This window comes from Elephantulus edwardii, unplaced genomic scaffold (assembly GCF_000299155.1).
Source record: "Elephantulus edwardii isolate Elephantulus edwardi_28Jun2011 unplaced genomic scaffold, EleEdw1.0 scaffold00103, whole genome shotgun sequence".
Classification (NCBI taxonomy): Eukaryota; Metazoa; Chordata; class Mammalia; order Macroscelidea; family Macroscelididae; genus Elephantulus; species Elephantulus edwardii.
Genome location: NW_006399853.1, coordinates 3,652,913 through 3,658,912, shown reverse-complemented (window position 1 = coordinate 3,658,912; position 6,000 = coordinate 3,652,913). Strand labels below are relative to the sequence as shown.

Here is a 6,000-nt window from a genome sequence, read left to right as displayed (position 1 = left end):
GGCATAAGATCATTATTATAAACTTAGAAGGATAACTAGTAAGATGTGGTTAAAGTCCAAAGGGGGACGAGGAAAGAAGAGAGGAATTAAGGGTGGGGAGGGAGAGAGGGAGAAGTCATAGGGTTGTAGAGTTTAGTGGGCAGAGGGGTGGGAGAAGGAATTAGGATAGATAGATCTAGTGTGAACCTAAAAAGGTAGAGTAATAGTGGGCATAGATCAGTGGTGATTAATTATAAACTACAGTGTATGGGAATAATTATATGAAACACAATGTGAATGAAGGAATATGTGGAACGCAGTGTATATAAATAAAACGCAGTGCAAGTGAAGTTTGTATGCAAACCAATAGAAAATAAAATAAAAACAAAGGAGGGGGGAACCTCAAACGAAAGCAGTTTTCATCTAGGATATCATGGATTCACTTTGGTTCATGTTTGCTTTCCCCGTGATAGATGTTCTGAGTCTGTCTTCTCTGTGACTTGCGGGGTTCAGTACTGATTTATGGGCCAAGTGTGGCAGGATCTTTACAAAAAGGCCAGTGACCTCCTGGAGGTAACTGCTGTCGCAGGAAGCCGACGCAGTCCCAGCTGGCCCGTGCCCGGGGCTGGTGCTCGAGATGGATCGTGCTGACCCAGGCACGCGCTCAAGCTGACCTTTCTGTCAGGAGAGCCATTTGCTTCGGGATTATTCATTGGCCATCAAACTCTTAAGTGCGTGCACACAGAGGTTTTCAAAAGTGTGTGGGTCCTTCCTTTCTATAGCGTTCCTTTTAAATAAGATGCCAACAAAGACAGTTAAAGATAAATCCCTTATTGTGGGGGTAAGCATTAGTTAAAGTGTTGACCCTGCCATTACCCACTTACTTCCCAGCTCCACCCTCTACCATCTTGGAGAGGATTAAACCAAGCTGCTCCTTGGAGGCAAGGATTCTGGGGCTTCGTCTGACATACTTTGGACATGTTGCCAGGAGGGACGGGTCCTTGGAGAGGGACATCATGCTTGGGAGGGTGGAGGGACAGCGCAGGAGGGGAAGACCCTCTATGAGATGGATTGATTCGGTGACTGGGGTAATCGGGATGGGTGTGTCAGAGGCGGTGCGGTTGGCACAGGATAGAGTGGTGTTTAGAGCTGTTGTGCATAGGGTCCCTATGAGTTGGAAACGACTCGATGGCACATAACAACAACAACAGCCAACAAAGACAAAAGCCAGGAAATTGGGCTGGCTGCTATGAGAAAGAGATGCCATGCGTGACAGCCCCTGGCCCCAGAGGCTGCAGTTGAACACGCCACGCCCGGGGCCCAGCAGGCTTGCTTTGTGAGTTTTCTTTTTTAACTAAATAACTCCATTTACTAAGTCTTTTTAAAAGCATTCATGTACGTTGTGGTTTATACAGTCCTTCACCTACACTGTGTTTCATTCTTGTGCCTTGTGTTTTCTTCAATCATTCCCGTATGCTTTCTATAACTAATGACTATTGATCCTTGCATTTTATCACCCTGTCTCGTCAAGCCCCTGTTGCCTCTCCCTTCACTCCCCCACATCTGCCCACTAATCTCTGCTCTCCTGGTTATCTAAAGGGGGCCTTAGTTACAGGTCCTGTAAATTGTCTCCCTTTTAGAGTGTCACATCACCCCTGTCCTGAAATGAGAGAGTGGGGATGAGGTGTGTCACAAGTACTTTGAAAGTTCTCCTGCCGGGCCCTGCCCAGCTCTTGACACACATTTAAAAGCCTGCAGGCTTTGCTCTGTGTCTAAGTGTCTTGCATTTTTCATCTTTTCAGCACACAAGGGTCTGGATCCCTGACCCTGAAGAAGTGTGGCGCTCGGCGGAATTAGTGAAGGACTACAAGGAGGGAGAGAAGAGTCTGCACCTCAAACTTGAAGATGAAACTGTAAGTGCAGGTTGTGGGGGGAAGGTGTCTGCTGCACAGGACTGGATGGTGAGGACGCTCTTATGTTTTTTGTGGAGTTTAATCCATCTGAGTTCCTGGGACCTTGTTCACTGTTGCTAAGTATGTGACAGTGTCCAAAGCATAACCTTGCTACAGTCAATATAACATTAAAAAGAAGAGTAAGGGTTCCTTTGTTAGCAGTTGGATGATCGCTGGTGGTGGAGACAAGACTCTTCTCCGTATGGTGAGGCGATGCAGGTGAGGCGTGGGTGAGAGGTGAGGAAAGGAGCTATTAACAGACACAGACAGGAGCCCTGGGACCAGCCTACCTGGCTTTGGATTCTGGCCTGGACATTACAACCTTTGTGACCTAGAAGAAGGTTCGAGTCTTCATCTACCTATTACTTCATCTGTAAAATGGGCATGACCATTTGATTAAGATTGTCCTAGAATGATGGAGAGTTCTGGTGGCCTAGTCCGTAGAGAGTTGCACTGGTACCACAAAGGTGGCCTTTCTCTGGTGGTTCAAATCCCCAAGCTGCTTTGTATGAGAAAGAAGAGCAGTCTCCTGCTGTGTGATTTACAATTTATGAAAACCCACTGGTGGGTCAGCTGTGAGTCAGTTCATGTTGGACAACAACGTAAGTTTGAGTTCTAGGCTTATTAGTTAATGTGGAAAAGGACTTAGAACAATGCTGGGAACATAAGCGTTCTGCATACTGTTAGCTGTTCTAGAAAGCATTTTTTTTTATTGTTGACTTCTCAGGTTTTGGTGGAAGGAAGGCAGGGGTGTGAGATTCGACCGGACCTAACAGGTCTGACGCAATCTCTTTGTCATGAGCCTGTGTGAGCATCTCTCTGTGATTTATGCAGTATCTCACAGGTCTGTGAATGCTTGCTCTGTGGTAGGTGCTGGGCTGTGTCCTGGGGAGCAGCCCGAGGCCTGCTGTTCTGGGGATCTCAATGCTGGAGCAAGCAAACTGTGAATACAGACAACAGAGTAAGAGTGTTGTAATGAACTAAAGGAAGTGTGGGAGCAAGTGGATGGGGTGCAGGGAGGACAAATGAAGACATTGCTAAGGTTAGGGTGTTCCTGAGGCCACATCTCTTAAGGAAGGTCTGGGGGTCCAGCCAATAGAGTCGGTGCCAAGGGCAGAGGGTGCTCCAGCCAAGAGCTATTTGTGCTAAAGCTCTGAGACCTTAATCCCCCATTTGAGTATCCAAGAAATGGGAAGGGGTCCGTGTGATCCAAGAGCCATTGCACAAGAAGATGGGTGTATTAAGAAGGCTGAGAGTGGAGGTAGGGGAAGTTCATGTAAGGTATTCGAGAAGGGAAAGTGGAAGAGAGATGAGTTTGTGTTTGTTTATTCAAAAATTGTTTTCTAGAGAGCCTTTATTCATGGTAAAGAAATTTCTTTGAGGTTGAAAAGAAATAGGCATTTTCCAATTTTCTGTGTAAGAAAATAAAAAACAAGCCACAGATGACTAAAAAATGGAAAAGCAAAGGCTGAAAGACAGGGAATTTTAATTCCCAGCCCAGCACTAGGGAGGCCTATTTTAAGAAGCTAGTTTTTGTTGTTGTTAGGTGCCGTCGAGTTGAGAACGACTCGTAGTGACCCTATGAATAAATAAGAAGCTATAAGACTATTCTAGAAATTTTTCTGTAACAACAGAATAACATGCATGGGTAAAATCTGACTATAAAGAGTAGTAAAGACAAAATTTTTCTGCCTGAGTCATCTGTTTGTTAGTGATACACCTCAGACAGCATTGTCTGTTACTCCTTTTTTTCAAGCAGATAAATAAAATTTTGACCCTAGGAAATAATTATGGCACCAACAGTGATGGCTCTGAAGAAGGTGTGGGAAGAACACAGGATCCGCTCTGGGAGGCTTCGAGTTTGAGGAGCTGCTGCGCGGACAAGGCTTGGAGGGAAGTTTGGATGGAGGGTTTGATCAGCCTCCTCTGAACTCTAACAGCACACAGTGTTTGAACCCCGTAACTTAGCCTTTGATCATTTGCTGTCTGTCTTTCATTCCTTCAAGCATTTGGCCTTGCTTCCTTTTAAAAAAAAATTAATTTTTATTTTATATAAGTTTGCTTACAAAGTTGGTCTACCTTGTGTTTCACACTGTTCTTCATTCACATTGTGTTTTGTACAATCATTCCCATTCATTATGTTTTATAAAATTAATCACCATTGGACTAATGGTGGGCCTTGCCTCCCTTTCTTGCGGGTAATGATCTTGAGAAATGCACCTTGTTGAAGCTTTTGCTCATAGAGTATCCGATGAGGTTGGCGATTGACTCCTTGCCTCAAAGTAATATTCAGCATTCCTGCTCACTGCTACTACCTTCTGTTCTCTACCCACATAAGCTTATCACTTGGTGAAACTGTTAACACCAGGCTGTGTACTGCCTCACCTTCTTCTTCCTGCCAGAAATACTTTGCAGGCATCCAGGATCTTGGTTCTAAGGTGAGAACCCCAATTCTCAACAGATGGAATCGTGTTTATCACGTTGAATAAACCTCTCACCTCCCACCTGAAACAAAAATGTGATTAGTTTACCACTTGAAAGACATTTCTCTGCTCCCAGAAGACTTCATTTCTGTGGGCCTCCCGCGTGGGTAGGTGTTTTGAGAAGTTTTGGTGTGTGAGAGCAGTGAGCAGTGATCTGACCTGTTGCTAAAACAACAGATGCCTACCTCGCTGGCTGGGAACGCACTCGGCCCTGCGTGACTAATCCTGGCAGCTTCCCAGGGACGGTCTCCTCTCTCCCTGCCACACGGCCAGTCAGCGTGTAATCGAAGGGGAAGCTGGGACTGGAGATTAGATGCTCTTGAGAAACAATGAGCCGTGAACATCTGAGTCTGTCCAGTTCACTCACGGCCTGAGCTGTGTCCATGGCAAGCAGCTTGGAGCTGAAGACCAGGGGCTGGAAAATAAGTTAGATGAGGAGATTCCCACTAGAGTCTGACTCTTTGAAGAGGGAGAATCTTCTGACGCTGAACCTATCCTTGCCATATCAGGCTGGGGGGTAGGGAGAAGTCACCTGCCCCCACTCTGGCAATTCTTCCTCCAGCCTCCTTTTCTTGAAGTCAGGTGTTATTGTTGTGTGCTGTCCAGTTGGAACTCACCTGGCGCTGACCCTCCAGTGGGCTTTCAGAGGTTGAAAATCTCATGGAAGGAGAATGCCCAGATTTACCCTCTGGTGGATTGAAACCGTGTGCCTTCAGGGTGAAAGTACAACTCCTTACCACTAAGCCACCAGAGCGCCCTTGAAATTCAAGAAGTTTGAACTTACCCACCACAGTGAATATGAAAAAAAATGAGACATTTTTATGGAAAAGCAAAAGTGCTTTCAACCTTGGCTTTTGGGGTGACCTCCAGCCTTGCTCCTGACCTGTCCCCCTGCTCAAGATGGCCAAGCCAATAAAAAGATGGCTATTCCTGGGCAAAGGATGGTATCTTTTACCTTCTTGCTCTGTGGCTTTGATGGGTACATGCTGTGCCGACTTTCCCTCACTGTTCTGGTTTCTGATTGGACCAAGCATGTCATTCACACCTTGGTTAGTGAATGTGGCCTTGGGACAGAAGTCTGTGAATATCAGCCTAATAGTCTGTCTCTATTCCCATCTTTTTACAAGGTTTTCAGCTTCTTTTAAAAATCCTTGCCTCCAAGGAGCGGCCTGGTTTTCCCATCTCCAAGACAGACCTGTTTGCTCTCTTGGTGGTCCATGGTATGTTCGATACTCATATCCAGCACCACAGCTCAAAGGCATCGATTTGTCTTCTTCTATCATCGTTAGTCATTGCCCAGCTCTCTGATGCATAGCAAGTAATTATGAAGACCATGGCCTGAAGCAGGTGCACCTTAGTCTCCAGACTGACATCATTGCTCTTTAGCACTTTGGCGAGATCCCTGACAACATATTTTCCCCAATGCAATTAGTCTTTTGATTTCTTGACTGCTGATGTCAAGAGTGTTGATTATGAAGCCTAGCAAACTGAGATTGTTGACAACCTCAATCTTTTCTCCATCCTTCATGGTATTATCAGTTGGCCCAGTGGTGAGAATCTTTGTCTTCTTGATGCTTCTACCTCAC

The 6,000-nt window shown here is 45.7% G+C and overlaps 1 protein-coding gene across 1 annotated transcript in view; it reads left to right on the top strand.

Annotated features, from left to right (window-relative positions):
• Window positions 1-1,779: 1,779 nt before the first annotated feature.
• The window catches only part of MYO5B (myosin VB), a 224,013-nt gene continuing 219,792 nt past the window's right edge, over window positions 1,780-6,000 (top strand). Inside the window, exon 1 of the mRNA XM_006891707.1 lies at window positions 1,780-1,892. The gene's annotated coding sequence lies outside the window, so the exon portion shown is untranslated. The remainder of the gene's footprint in view (window positions 1,893-6,000) is intronic.